Consider the following 16,491-nt stretch of genomic DNA (forward strand, 5'->3'; position numbering starts at 1 on the left):
TGGAATAATAATATATGCTGGAAAAAAAAAATTCCCCTTCAAAAGTGGTTTCAGTCTGTTTTACAATGATCAGCGTTGTCCAAAATATGATTTGTTGTTGTAGTAATGGATTTCAATCAATCAAGTGAGCACAGTTATATGTGTATTTGAACAGGATGTAAAAATGGGTTATTTTCTTACAGTAGCTGCTTTATATGTAAAAGATAAGTTATGATATAATACTGTAAAGGGATTATAAGTGGCTGTGAGTTAACCCTCTTGATTGGATGGAAAAAGGTTGGCACTATAGGCTTAATGATAACCAAGCATAGATGAGAGGTATGTGCAGTTGCCAAAGGCCATCTTCCATACTTAAAGCATATATAGAAACAGACAATAGCATAGAAGGGGTGCATGCATCCCTCTCCAAACTGTTCATGTCTGGTCCAGAAAATACAACTTCCTGGAAATGCAAAGGGCAAGAGAGCAGATGAACATCCTTTATTTTCTTTGGAGCAGACATAGGATCTTGACCATGAATGCCAAGGGCTGTAATTGAAACCGACTAAAATGAAACTCAGTCATAACATGTACACAAGAGAGAGATGGAACCACACAAATAGTGATAATGTGGAAGAATATACCTTGGACAGCTGCTCAGGTCAAATAGAAGCCAGATGGAAGAAATCAAGAGGAAAGAGATTGAACTCCCTAGGAGTTCTTTTTATGCCAGACCGAGAAAAGAAACAGGCCTCCAAGAAGTCATCTATGGAGTTGATGATGCATGATCTTCCCAGGACTTCTTTTTAACTGAGTTTTCTTTTCAGAAAGAAGGAAACTTAAGAATATTTGTATGTTCTCTGCCATGTCTGGGCTAGCTATTCTGCCCTGCAAGCTCTTACAATACTTACAAGTTACTTGCCCCCATTTAAAATGCATCGTCTCTCTGCACATGATTTCAGTCCTGTCTTTTTTATAACTGCATGTAGTATTGCCCTCTCTTCATGTTATTACTTTTAGATCTAGGATCACTTTTGTTCTCTTGTGAGCATGATCTTTTTTTCCTATATCTTCATCTGTTAAATATAGTGCATCTGTTTGTACAGGGGCTGTGTGTATGTATGCTTATATGAATGCATGTGTAATATATATCTACATTTTTTCTAAATAAATCAATTTATTCTGTCAAACCAAACGCTATGGAAAAGCAACTTGGCAAAACATTTCAGAATAGCATTTTTAAAGAAGTAGGCCCTAAGCAAAGCAGTAGAGGAGTATAGCATCAAAGCCTCAGTCCTGCTCTGGGAAATACGCAGTTGGGATCCTGTGCTTGCATGGATCTTTGGGTCACTGATGTCCAAGATAAAAATATAAATATCACTATATTAAGCCAATCCCCGCCCCCTCAGGTATTGCTCTACCAGGAAGAAAATAGCTATACATGGCTGTTTCTACAGCAGGTACATATATGTTGCTTGATATTGTTTGCATGCCAGTAGTTCCAAGAAGGGACAGTCATTAGAGAGGTGTATTGGGTCCAGGGTGCATTTTTCATGATAGGAAAGACTAATTCACGGGGGGGGTTTTTTGAATTAGGAAAGAAACAGAGGAGATAGGGGGAAGACAGTAAGAACAGGGATGACAGCATGAAGGAAGAGGTACAGAGTCAAGAGGGCAAACAAAGAGACTGGAAAAAGAGAGAAGATGAGAAACTTCTGTGTCTCTGATAGAAGAAGGTGGAGTGATTTATGGGACAGGGGAAAATCACATTTTAAAAGAGAAAGAACCTGTAAGATAACATCCCCTCTTTTTCTTGCTACAGTGTCCTCCTGTCTCAAAATGGGTAGAAACACATTGATGAGATATTTGCTTATACACATCAGGGCTGAAAATTTTTCTACCAGCAACTTCCAGAAACTTGGGGATGCAGTGAAAAAAGGGTGTCTGTCAACTCATTCTTTCAATTCTAACATTTACATTTAGATGGAAGAAATTTCTTTTCCAGGACCTCTACCTTACCTTGCAATAAAGTATTGTGTTGTGTTAAAATGCTTGATAACTTTTAGAGCAGTTTTAATCTATCTTACTTAATCTTGATCCTTAATTAATATCCTTTTGATTTTTTTTTCTACCTGTTTTCCTGGTGTTTACGACTTCTAAATCTTAAGAGAAACAGTATCTTACCTTTGATCTATTTTTAATAAGCTACTAACGAGTATTAAAAGTTATCTTCTCTTCACCAGACACAGAAGGACAAATGACCTTTTCAAGGATTAGCCTTGCTGACAGACCACACTGTTCCTTTTGTAGAAATAAATAATGGCAAAATGCAATTGTATGTTCCAGTCTTGCCAAACAGTTCAGGTATGCAGAGTCCAATTGACTTGAGTGGTCCTCCACAAAGCCAGAAATGTTTCATGCTGTAGTTTGGCTGCCGGATCATCAAAATGTTCCATTGTTAACTGAAAAAACATATCGGGCAGTTTGTTCAAAATACAGTAAAATTCATCAAATATTTTTTTCATAGCATAGTCAGGTCAGCTCTTGAAATCTGATTGGTATTATCCCACCCAGTGTACAGGATAGTGGACTAGAATTAAAAAAGTTTGAGGTTCTAATTTTGGCTCTGCCACTGACTTGGCTCTCTCCTTGCACATTTCAGTTTCCCTTTTTTTGCCCTCATTTCCCTTTCTTTTTTGGCTTTTCTTTTTATATTGCATTTTACTTTGGGCAGGGACAGAATCCACCCATTTGGACAGTGCCCAGTTCAGTGGGAGCTGTATAGGGGCTGTGGAATAAATAGATTTTATTTTTTTTAACTGAATTCAATAATATTGTGCTGTCAGTGCCCATTGCAAATGTTTTCAGTTAAAAAATGGTTTGGATAGTTGTTGAAGTTATGATATTGTTATTTAACCAGCCAACTGGGGAAGGAAACCTAGCACATCACAAATAGCAAATTTTACAGTTAAGTCTAGAACTTGAAATTGTGCTTTCAATATCTTCTAGGAAATCATGAGCACTTGAATGTTCTTGGAGAATGAACATGCAAAATATGCACAAAAACATGCTTAAACTAATATTAGTGGAAAATTTATTCCATTGATTTAAAGCCTTTCTGTTTCCGGCAAAATGTGGCCAATCTGGAAATGTGGTTTCAGAACCTGCTTTGGGAAAGTGGCCCTGATTGTTCAGAAGTGTTTTCTGAATGGTAGTTAGGACCCTTCTCTGCTACTATTGCTATGTCAGGCAAAGACATGACAAGATCCAACTGTTTGAAGCTGAGGTCAGCAAAATTCAAACTATGAAGAGGATGCACATTGGTAAAGAAGCACAACCAATGGTCATAACAGGTTACTAAGGCAAGTGGTAAATACTCTGAATTTGCAATCAGGGCAGATGCCTTTGTGAAGGATGCATTACAGTTCAATCATAACTGTATTGGAGCAGATGTAGGTACTACCAAGGGGGAAATTCTATGGTCTATGCTGTGTAAGAGGTCAGACTTAGATGATCAAAATGGTTACATTAGCTTATGAAACTATCCAGTTGCCCCATTGAACAGGCATATGACATTTTCACATTAATGGCACCCATACTGAGCAGACGGAATGGTCTGCTGGACCAAGAATGATGAAACTTGTTGACTGTAACTTGGGTCTGTATCCTATAAGTGCATGTCCAGTTAATTTCCATGACAGTTCTCAGTATAAAGGATTTGCAGGATGTGGTTCAGGTTCACAAGCAGGTTTAATTTAGTTCCCATCTTTTCCTTCCTTGTCTTGATCCTCTTTGACTTTTTTCTCTCCTTGTTTCCAAACATGTCCTAATCCTTGGTACAAGTACGATGGTCATTGATGCCTTTCCTCCCCCTCACATGTGAGTAAACAGTATACCAGAGCTCCAAGGCAATGCCATCTGGTGGCCAGAACATTTTAAGTGTTATTCTATGGCTTAGATAGGATTATCCCTCCTTTGTGGAAACCTGGATGCATCCTGGTTTTCAGGTCTACCCCAGGAACTAGTTCTTTTTCCTTCTTTTCTTTTCATATACTCTTGTCTCTCTGAGATGTCAACTGACCATGAGAAAGAGGAATGCTATTGTAGGAGGGGAAAGACAATGCAAATCTAATGATTGCTCCGATCTTTCAGCCTCAACCTTTTTTTCTTCAGAAGTTTTTTACTGGGAAAATGGAGTGTCCATAAAAGAATCATGAAAGAGCAACTAAATCTTCCATGGTTTAATGGGTTTAACTAATGCCAGCTGGTGGTCTCCCATTGGTTTAACTAAATTTTGGTGGAAGCTGCAAATGGTGTTCCACACAACATCACAACTAATTTTTTAATCACTTGGGTTTTTATTTCTCGAGATCTAACAATTGATATTGTTACCTGGGAAAGGTCCTGCTTATAGGAACTCTAAATCCAGACTATGTGACATTTTACTGCCAAGAGCAAGGCAGGATGTTGGGGGTTATGGAGGATGGAGTTCTCCCACTGCACTATTAATACCTGAAACACTTGTTGCTGTTTGCTCACTCAATCCTGTCTTGACCAGCTGCACTTGGATCTGCATTTCAACCTTCAGAGCACTTTGATTTTCCTGTGGCTGCTCTGTAATTTGGAGATAGGAAATGTACCAACTCATTCGGTAGTTGTTTAAATGTTTAATAAAAAAGCATCCCAGGAATCCTTCATATCTTACCACCTTAGTCTTGTAACCAATTGAGACTGCTAAATATGCGTATAAGCACCTCCATCTCTCATCCCCTCCTGGCACAATTTGTCTATTTACCTTATCATTGTTTCTCAACTATACACTCCATGTGTTGGTGCTGGATTTATTACCCAGCTGACCCAAAGCCCTCAGACTGATCACAACCTCTACATTTGATAATAGGCAAATTTTATTGATACACAGTGATAGCAGATAAGAATAATGCAAAGAATTCTATATCTACCAGTCCTAGAGTCAAGGTATGTCTGGCCAGTATGTGAGCCTCCCCCTGAGGTTCTTTCTTAAATGTCAGATGTCAGCAGCCTGGAGGTGGAAGACTGAGGCCCACCCTCCCCCCAGTGGGGTGGGTGAGATGGGCTGGTGGTGTGCCCTCTGTCCATTGTGGCCTCGGGTTCCCCTTTCAGGGACCTGTTGCTGTTCTGAAATCCCTCCTTTCTGTATCCTTTTCCTCCTCTGACTACTCTTCATCTCTGGGCATTATTGTTTGGTTTCCCTGTGGTTATCGTACTGTCTGTGTTCTTGCCTGTCAGCATATTTCTATGTTTCACTAACCCATCACATGCACACATTCAAATTTGGGCTTTTACCGCTGTCTTCTAATTTGGTCCATCTACCAAAACCAGAAATCCCAAGAGCTCTGAAGTTTGGTATTGTGACCCAACGCCACCTTATTTCATGTTATGGAACAGTGTGATACATGTCTTCAGTTTCCCAGCCTGTGTGTCTGCTTGCTGCTTGCCTGTCAGACAGTGGACCTTGAAGAAAACTTAGTCACAGACAGGCTTCTAGAAATCAATCAACCCTTGCCATTGCCTTGGACAATTGTTTTAATGCAACAACTACTTTACCTACAAGCCAATTCCCAAAAGCAAACCTCCAAATACCATTTTCAAGCCTTCACACAGAGGATTCATATTACTTTTGAAAATGCCCTGCAATGTGTAAAATCTGCTGATTTGTTGTCTTAAGCTTTGATTTTACAACTTACCTGATATTGTGTTGTGTTTTTTACATTGTGTTGTGTGTTTTATGTTACATGCGCAGTAAAATAAACTGTGCTTCAAGCTCTTCATTGGCCTTCAGAGAGACATCATGGTACCAAGCTTTCTACAATATCCTGTATCTACAGAGCCACAAGTATATGGATTTATCAAGCCAGAGTGAAGTGTGGGAGTACAGTAAGCTTGAAGAGTACCAGACTGATGTCTTTGATTCTCAACCTCTTGGTCGGTTACTTCATGTTAAGTGCCAGGACATGATACATAATGGGGATACTCACTGCTGAGGTCACAAGCTTTATTGGCTGTGCTTTCATTTTGGCAGCTTTCTTGGTATGGCTATATTAAAGCAAAAAGACCAGTGAATTATGAAGTGTGTGTATGAGAGCAGGCTGCCTCACAGTTTCTAAAGGCTTCAATGGTGTGATAAGATCACCAGTGACAGGTATGATCTTACTAGCCAGGTACAGTGTTGCAAGGAAGTAGTTAGTCATGTTAATCTGAAGTCAGGCAGAAGGTATGGTAGGGTAGCACTTTAGGGTATAGTCACACATTCATTTGCAATGGTTGCAAATCCCTGGAACTTTGTGACATATTAAAGTTAGTATGCGTCAGGAGAGGGATTACCTGATACAGTCTCAAGAGAACCCTTGTCTGAAAGGCAGCAACCTTGCAATGCTAAGATGGCACTTAACACTTACTGAACTGAGTGTGTGTGTTCATGTTTTAACTGGAGCTGTTAAGTTGAACATGTGATACCACCATTAGAGACTGAGCTTTTGTAGGCAACAACTTACTTCAGCAGATGCTAGGAAAGGATGTAGGTAGGGATTGTTGCTACAGGCATTCAATATATGCCCGTGGTATATGGAGAGTGGTGCTGGGAGTCTGCATTTAGAAGAGAGGTCTAAGAGTGGTGCTGGGACAAATACTCAGGCCCCTTGGAAACATCTGCTCTTTCCAATTGCTGGACTTGGGTGCAGGTGGGGCAGGAATGCACGGCCATGACTTGATTCTCAGTAGCCATCCCAGGTTCAGCAGGCAGTCAGTGTAGACGTGTCAGACAGAACCGTATGGATTCCTTTGGAAGAACTGAGAGTAGAGAAATCCATGCTGGGTCTATGTACAGCTGGGAGCTTGCTGGCTCTTTACAGCTCCACTAGCCTGTATTTATATGGGCTCATTGCTCCATGCTTTGTGCTTGGGCTGGTCTGCCACTCAGCAATAAGAAAGAGGAGAAGCATGTCCTACAATAAAGAACACGGTGGTCAGACCACAGCAGCTGGCTCATGTAGCAGCTTATCTTACAATTTAGTTTAAAACATTAAGTTCAAGTGGACAGTGGCCTTTTAATGCTCTCATAGCATTATCCAGAAAGGCATTCACTTGAGGCAGAATCACACAAGGAGTTGAGTATTGTGATGTTAAGCTTTGCATCTCTCTTTTAGGCGCTTTGCAGTTTAATGGAGTCCATAGACCACCAAACTCCTGCATGGGGAGAGGTTGGGAGAATAGGATTCACAGAACACAGCCAGTGTAAGGGGGAGGTGCATAATAAATGCCAAAGAAATGTCTTAAGCCCTATCACTCTTTGGGCTGTGGATGTCTTACCCAGGGCTACAGGGAGGCACTGCTCTCCTCTAGAGTTTCTCAGTAGTGACCCTTGTCCTGCAGCTGGCCACCAGACCCAGTGTTTGCTAAAAATTTGAAGGTAGGAGACACCATGGAAGGTGGTTTTACCCCAGAGATTAGACCACCTTGAATGGAATTGTGCAGTGAAGCGTGGAGACTCATCCAATGTACTGCGGACAGGTCTCCATCCTTCCATTGGGAGGCTATAGTAGACTCCCCTACGAGAGTTTAGTATAGCCTCCCAATGGAAGGATCTTGGCTACATGCTTTATTTTTCTGGAGATGAGGGATTTTTCCCAAGCTCGCTCCTTTGCCCTTTTGGCTAGGGGCAAGCAAGACTCAGGGGCATCTGAACTCCAGGCTTGGGGCCTGCATGTAGGATGTCTGCCATGGATTTGGGAGTATCTAAATCCCCAGGCTGAAGTTTGGGAGGGAGGATACTTGCCATTGGTAGTGCCACACAGACTTGAATGATCCCACTCTGGTCAGTCAATAGAATTTGGAATTGATTTGGTTAATTTGGCCCCAAATGTGAAATGTAATAAATAAATAAATAATATGGTGGTGGGAATGCTGTCACCTTCTCCTCTTCTACTCAATAGAGCACTCACCTAGAATATGGGGTTTAATTCCCTTCACCTTAAAGTGGGATTTTAACATGTACATCCTACCTCCTTATCTCCCAAAGTGAATATATATTCCCACCAGGCTACAGAGCAGTAAAGGTTGCTTTTCTGTTGAACTTGTTCCAGTTTGAATTGCATCATCAAATATTCATTGGATCAGAGAGAAAGAAAGAGAGTCCATAAAAGTGAGCACTCAAGCTGTTTGTGGGGTTCTGCATTGCAGTCTCTGCTCCAGGATATTTAGGTATTTCATGTTAAGAGTATTTTGGAGCTGGGACTGGAACTGGAACTGGTTACCCCTTTCTAGGGTAAGTGTACTGACACTAGGCTATGGGTGGTTAATAGTTAATTCACTTTAAAATGTAGTTTTAGTTGTTCCAAAACTTATCTGCTGATTCGAGTCAACTAGATTCAGCTGGAAAAAGAATTGGGGAGCCAGATCCACAAAATAGTGTCATTGTAACATCCCCCCCTTTCCCCCCCCCCCACGCTCTTAACGAAAGGTGTTCAGTGCAACTTGGGAGAGATGGGTTCAAGGGAATGCCTTTCGTTGTGCTAGGGAGCATGGCAGGGATGTATGACAATGCTGTGTGCTCACCAGCTGTTTTGGTGTTCACCTAATACTGCTCTTCTTCTTGGGTGGGAGTATACGGGCATGCACCTGCTATCATGAAATGCTTTTTTTTCAGTAATTTTTGCTAGCAAGAAAAAGAATTAACTGGACCAAAATTAATGATTTGTTCTACTGCAAAGTCCTACTTGATCTTACTCTTCCTTCAACACTCTCTGGCCCATTTAATTATTTCATGCAAAGTGGAGCAGCTTCAGCAAGAGGAATGGAGAGAGTCCCTCAACCCCTACTCTTATAGGAGAGTCCTATAGTCTAGCTGTGACAGTATTCACTGAACTGAATCTGTATCCCCTTTTTTGGCTGAGTGCTCTAATCAGTGGACTATTAAGTAAAAGAAAGGCAGATGAGTGATCCTCCACTCCTCTAGCTGTATGTTGTGAGACTCCTGTCAGATTGGACCTCACAAGTGAGGTAGGAAGGAGAATAATTTGCAGATTGCAGTGGGATTTAGGTGTTTACCTCATGTGAGCTTTAGTGCCTCTTGGGCATACCTGGAGGCAGATATATATGGTATGCATCTAGGCAACTTCCTTGACAAAAACGTAGGCACACAGAGACTTCCAAAGTGGGATCTTAATTTTGTATCCACATGCCATCTACCTGGCTCTTATGTACCCAAGTCCTTTTATGGATCCAGATCTTATCTAACAATATTAACTTCTTGATGTCCAGTATTGCTCCATATGTGGAGTTCTAGTTAACTGATTTTTGAAAGATGAATCAGAACTGGGATATGAAAGGTTCACATAAGAAATTGACAATAAACTAGGACCCAGACCTGGCATCAAATTTCCCCCAAGACCCTTAAGAGTTAAATATTGAGAACTCTGCACAGCTGGAACGCCATTGAAGTCAGCGAGGCATAGTGATCCTATGCTACCATTTGCAGGATCAAGGCCTGGGGAACAATTTGAAAATTAGATGTCATTTCCAATGCTGTCCTGCTTTCTGACACAAGGATGCCATGCAGATAGCATGCTGCATGCCAAGAACAAGGCTATAAACTTACGGGCTCAGCATTTCCTCTCATCAGGAAACAGTTCCATATACTTGGGGCTTGATTCTCCCCTTAATATACCAGTTTCCCACTGGTGTAAGTCTACTAGCATTAGTGGCTCTACATGGGAATAGCTGAAAGCAGGGTCAGGCCCCTTTCCCCACTTATTTTGGAAGGGGATACATCTTTTCTTCTTTATTAGAAATTTCTCTGCAAGAAAGAGAATTTACTTCTTGTCCATATGCTTCCTAGCCATTATAAGGGGTCTGGAGGAAGAATGCTGTCTCTTAATTTTATTAGGGAAACTATGTACACTAAAAAAATAAATAAATGTGGAAATCCTTTCACAAGGAGCTGCACTACTTAATAAATTGTTTACAGTGTTGACTTCTTATTTAGTAGTATTTTTGTATATGTTAGTCTCAGCAAACTGACTTTTGAGAGGTGGATCAATCCTGGGAGACATGAAAGCTACATAAGTCTGAATCAAGTATTTTGGCTTTTTGGAAACTGCATATAATTTGGCTCACAGCATCATTGTGTAGTGGTCCCAATCTGTTTCTAGCAGGCACTTATTTCATGTCACTAAACCAACAGAGAATTTGGCACAATTCATAGTCTTCTCTCTGGAATAGCAAGATTGTTGGCAGGCCCGTTCTATGAAGTTTACATGGCATCTGCTGCTAGTGAGCCATTAGTGCCTCATGTCTCTGTGCACTTCTATTCACTGAATTTGCCCCTAATCCCTGAAGAGTTAATGTGAAGAATCATTAGAGACGGGACCCAAATTAGAGCTCCAAATATGGTCACTATTAAACCATGAGGATTTCATAGGTAGGATCCTACTTTTCGGTCAAGGAAATCATAGCAGGAGCAATTCAATAGTCTGTGGGTGCATCTACATGTTTACGGGACTGCAGCATGTTGAGTCGGGGAGGCCCAGCACTGGCTGGCAACAGGCCCAGAGGGTCAGCCTGCCAGCACAGGGCTGCTCCATCCTAGCTCAACATGCTGTGGAGGGGCTGGCCGAGGTCTGAAGGTGTTCCAGTGAGAGGCTAAGTGGCAGGAAGTAGCACCCTCATGCCTCAGCCAGCTCCAGTCACTGTCTACACGAGTGTTGTGGTGCACTAAACTCCGCTACAGGATAGTACTCGTCGGACAGTAGTATCCTACAGCAGAGTTAATGAGTTTCTTGCAGCCTAACAGTGCTGCACATGCACACAGTGACACTTTATTGCAGAGCTAATTAGTCAACTCTGCAGTAAAGTGCACATGTAGATCATCCTGTATGTAATGTCTCTTCAGTCCCCAAACTGTCTCATACTACTTATTTGACAGCTTGACTGATTTTGTTTACCTTTAGCTTTTTTTTTTTAACCTCTGAAAGTAGCTGCCAGATTGATCAACACAACAGTCTCCTTAAACATCGATACGGAGAGACTTGCTGGTCCCCTCTGCTCTGTGGTCTGCTTGCTGGAAAGTCTGAGTTCATGTTTGTTTTGGGCCATGGACAAATCTTAGGTCAAGTGTGGTGCATTTTTTTGAGAATTCAGTAGAGGCATCTGTTGTTTGTTACAAATACCACTAGAGGGCAGGCCAAGACACATGGACACCTAAGTTGGTTCTTGTTTAAAAAAAAATTACATATATTCTGTTTATTTGAACAGTAGGCTAAAATGCATTGGCTTACTTGATGTGCCTATAGGGCACTGTAATGTACTATAATTGTTCTGTCAGGGCAATAATTGTGTTTGGCTTTGAAATATGCCTATCAACAAACTATCTTATGACACGAATGCTTTATGATTTTTGATGCATTGATTTAAAAAAAAATTACCCTATAGACTCACCTGTCCCTTATTCATTAACCTCTCTCATAGAAAATTTAGAAAAGTGTAATAATGAAAAAAGTCGCTTGCTGTTGGTGAGAGAGAGAAAAAATTCTTTGTTTTCTAAAAATTGCCTCAGTGTTATTACATTTTAATAAGATACCGAAATACTGGAAGAAAAAATATTAGTTTTTGTTTCTGTTCAGTGTTAGGTTTAAAGTATGTAGGTTTATGTTGTTAGATGTTTTCTTTTTAACATTTTCGTTTAGTCAGGATTGTACACAGCAAATGTGTTCATGAATGGATGCCCATATGTGACTCCTTCTGGAAGATAAAATGTCTCTTAGATATTCACTCAGCAGTCATGTACGCAGTTAAATGAACAGCAGCAATAAATTATTATCTCAGACATTGTAGTTTGTCTGTTCTTAGGCAGTAATTTTAATTTGCTACAATAAATATTGGGCGACCAAATACAAAAGAACTGATCCAATACCCTTGGAAGTCAATGGACTCCTGCTGACTTTAGTGCTCTTAGGATCTAGTCTGTATAGCACAATATTCATAGGTTTATTGTTGTTTCTTTCTGCTACCTCTGAGCGTACCAGTGTCGGTCTTTGTGACTTGGCAGATGGATCCAAATCCTTGAGGCACTTGGGTGGATCAAGTCCACTGACATCAGTGGGAATGAATTGCCTAAGTATATTTAAGGGTACGAGTCTTTAGCTCAGATGTAAAATACACCAACATAAAAGTGTAAACTTTCTCTACATATTACTGGAAGTCAATGCTATATTTTCACCTTGAAATTAGCCATTTAATCAAAATTCCCTTACATCTTCCTCCCCCACTACAGCTGGCTGCAGATTAGCATCTCCTGTATTAGTGATATGGCTCTTCTCAGAACCATTAGAATATAATTTTTGCTCAGTTGGTAAATAGATGATACCTTCTTTCCATTTTAGGAACCAGGAGGCTGAGGTACAGAGAGATCATTTATTTGCTCAAGGTCTCAGAGAGAATCAAAGGAAGAGCCAAACTCAGAACTCCTGGGTTAGGACTTAGGTACACAAGTGGGAGACTATTTAAGTACCTAACTTACTGATGGGAGGTACTTTTTTTCCCTTTCCAGTTCACTGTAAATTCTTATATTTTACATTCCTGATATGAAGCCGTTAGGGTTTGGATAAATAAAACACATTACAGGGTGGGAAATTACCACACATCAGCCACTCTGCAATAACTGTTTGTGTGCCCAGTTTTACCCCATTGTAAGTTTAAACTGTAGTGATTTAGGCTTGAATGAAAGATAGGTAAGCACACACACATCAACAGTGGAGCAGCTCATGAGCAGTTAGGCCCCATTTCCCTTTTCATTTGTTGTACCTGTTTGCCTCTTCATACCCCAAGTCCAGTTTGAGGGCACAGAAAACTAGGCAGCCTTAAGCAATAAACCTGGCTGGTTAAGGGCTAATGTCTGCTACCAGAACTGCAAAATGTCTCTCCAGTCACCAGCTCTAGTGACTGAAATGTGCAACTGGGCATCATTGGGCTTTCTCTAGTCCAAACAGCATTTAGAAGAGTGGTCTGCTTGCTCTCCAGAAAGCAGTTGGACATTGGGTCATGGTTAACACAGGGATGTACTCAACTTGATTCTTTGGATCAGATGAGAGACAACATTCACTTAACCCAAAACCATATACATCACCCATTTCTTCCATGAGGTCTCCAAAGAGTTGTGATCTTTCAGTAAATACAAATTATAACTGCATATTACTCCTTTTTCTGTTACCCAGTCTATCCTGTTTTTGGGTACTTGATGAAAACCAATTGGCTCAAAATGTCTGGAGCTCATAGAAGAGACTTGTACACAGTGATTTTGGACATGCCCAGTATGAATTTCTGTAGATTCAGGCCCTGCTCCTGGCCCAGTCTAGGTGGGCAGCAAGGACTAGCATCAGAGCAACTCTAAAGTGCCTTGAGGCTCCAAGGATGGAGATTCCACCACCTCTCCGGGTAACCTGCTCTGGTGCTTCACCACCCTCCTCATGAGAGCTTTTCCTAACATCTAACCTAAAACTTTCTCTGCTGCAGCTTGAGACCATTGCTCCTTGTTCTGTCATCTGCCACCATTGAGAACAGTCCAGCTCCATCCTCTTCGTAACTGCCCTTCAGGTAGTTGAAGGCTGTTGAAATCCCCCACCTCTGCAGTCTTCTCTTCTCCAGACTGAATAAGCCCAGCTCCAACAGCCTCTTGTCCTAAGTCATGTGCCCCACTCCTCCATCCATTTTCATTGCCCTCTGCTAAATAGTTTATACCCATCTGTGACAGGTTTCGTGACCATAGAGTTATGCAGCTCCTGACTAGCTCCAATTTTAATGTCACTCTCTCTACAGTGCTCGCCCACCATGCCTTGTTCTTAATATTAAAGGTTGCTTAAGGGAGACTTAGAGTGAGCCTTAATCCTAATATGTTCCCATTGGGTCTCAATCCAGCCCTCAGGCCTAATAGGTCTCTCTCATCTTGGCTAGGCCACTGTAGAGGGGAAATTGTGTAGGGAAATTTTCCTTCCCTACACCAGGCCCCAAGCCTCACAGATGTTCTTTCTTTGATCTTTCTTTATACACTCAGCCCCCTGGAGCCCTTGGACCCCCTGGTCCCCTGCACAGTCTCTCTCAGTGCTCTTGGATCCCTGGTCCTCCATGAAGCTCCTCCTCCGGGCTCTTGGACCCCCAGCTCCGCATGCAGCTTCTCCTCCAGGCTCTCGGACCTCCTAGTTCAACGTAGTCTGCTCTGGGACTCTTGAACTTCTTGATCTGGTGCAACTTGAGCCTCTGCTAGGCTCTGCGACCCCTCACTGGCGCCACCTTCAGTCGGAGGGCTCCTGGTTCTCCAAATAGACCTTGACGAAGCCCTAGCAGGGCTCAAGATTAAACTACTGGTGTAACTTAAATGAACAAGAACCATCAGCACCCTCTGGGAGATGCTTCAAACCCTCTAGGGGTTTAATAAACAAAGGTCACTTGCCTGTAAACCCAGTCTCTCCGTCCAAGGAACTTGCCTCTGTTCCCAGACCAGCAGTGTTGTTTAGCCAAAATCCAGGTCCTTTCAGGAGCCCTGTACCCAGGAGCTCCTCACTTCGTGGTTGCTGGGGAGAGACTCCCTGATTGGTGCAGGCTCTGGGCTTATAAAGCTCCAGCCTGAGCCCTTCTGGTCAGGTGTGTCCTTCATTAGCTCCCCTCTGCCACCTGCAAACAACCTCACATACTGTTGGTCCTCCCAAAGGAGCAGGCACATCCCAGTGCCCTGCTGGACCTCCTGCTCCCTTAGTTCCCAGCTCATCAGGGGTGTGGGAAGTCTTTGCTCTGTTGCCTCTAGAACGCACTTTTTCTCTGGGGTGTGCTCCCCATCACAGGGATAACCCACCTGGCAGCAGGAGCTGGGGCTTCAGGGTGCCCCACTCTCTCCCTTCCCTGAGGTTTGGCACTGGTGGCACTTTCTAGGTACTGCCTTGCCATGAGCAGTCCCACTCCAGTGACCTCATATCCCAGCATGGTGCACGTTTTGGTCATACCCAGGACCAACCGAGGTCTTGCCTCATGGTTTTCCTAGGTGACAACAGGTCAGGCTGGCAGATGGATGCTTCCATACCTGCAGAAGGGAGTCTGCAGCCACCACCACCTGTTGCTTCCTCTTGGTGGCAGTGGTCTCAGTCCTCCCAAACTTGGCTTGGCCTCTTCCACTGACAGAACGTGCTCCTCCTCCTCTGTTTCTAGGCTTCCATATCTGTTCTCCAGGCAAATTGCTGCAAATGGGGGATGAAAACTTCTGCTTGCTGGCAGAGGTTACACGCTTCCTGGCAGTCCATGTCCTCTTCCTTCTCCAGCTCTACCTCTGGCAGGCCTTCCTCCACAGTTCTTAGAGGTTTCATCCAGTATGTAATCGATGAACTCTGCATGCCTGAGGATGCTTCGGAGCCTTGCCACCTCCTCCTGTAGCTGTCTTGGTGGCGTCCCAAGGGACATCACCAGAAGGCACTGCCCATATTGCAGGCACTTCCCCACCTGGCTGTCACTGGAAGGAACCTGTAAGCTACGATGCCCACAGCAACACTGACCTGGGCAGATGGTGAGAGAGCCTGTCTCAACAGACACTTCACAGGTCCAAGCGGAGAAAGAGCTGGCAGTGGCTCTGGCATTGTGATGTCCTGGAGCTATCTCTGGATCTCTTAAATCTGCTGCCTGTCTCTTCCTGCCCTGCTCTCCAAGAAGACCTTTACTAGCAAGCTCCCCTATAAGCTGGCCTGTTTGCTGCTCCTTGAAGGTTCCCAAACCTGCTTCCTCTCACCAAGCTTACAGTGAAAGGAAGTGAGAAAGGGTTTCCAGGCAAACTCCCTAGTAAACTCCCCTCACTTTGGATTCTAGTTAAACAGGGAGGATCTAGTCGGGGAACTTCTGGAGGGACTGGATGTATTTAAATCAGCTGGTCCAGACGATCTCCATCCCAGAGTGCTGAGGGAATTAGCTGAGGTCATTGCGGGACCCCTAGCATGGCTTTACGAGCACTCGTGGTGCTCTGGTGTGGTGCCAGAGGACTGGAAGAAGGCCAATGTGGTTCCCATCTTCAAAAAAGGGAGGAAGGAGAACCCGGGGAACTATGGGCCAGTTAGTCTTACCTTGATCCTGGATAAGCTTTTTGAGAGAATTATTCTGGCACATGTCCACGAGGGGCCAGCAGGGGAGATTATGCTTAGGGGCAACCAATGCGGGTTCACTAGAGGCAGGTCCTGTCAGACCAACCTGGTGGCCTTCTACGACCAGGTCACCAAATCCTTAGAAGCAGGGGTAGCAGTGGACATAGTCTTCCTGGACTTTCAGAAGGCTTTCAATACTGTCTCTCACTCTGTTTTCATTAAGAAACTGGGGGACTGTGGTGTCAATACCTACACAGTCAAATGGGTCCCCAACTGGCTGGAGGGCCGCACCCAGAGAGTGGTAGTGGATGGGTCATTTTTGACCTGGAGGGATGTGGGCAGTGGGGTTCCCCAGGGCTCGGGTCCT

Source organism: Crocodylus porosus, unplaced genomic scaffold, assembly GCF_001723895.1.
Source record: "Crocodylus porosus isolate Cpor-Errol unplaced genomic scaffold, CroPor_comp1, whole genome shotgun sequence".
Classification (NCBI taxonomy): Eukaryota; Metazoa; Chordata; order Crocodylia; family Crocodylidae; genus Crocodylus; species Crocodylus porosus.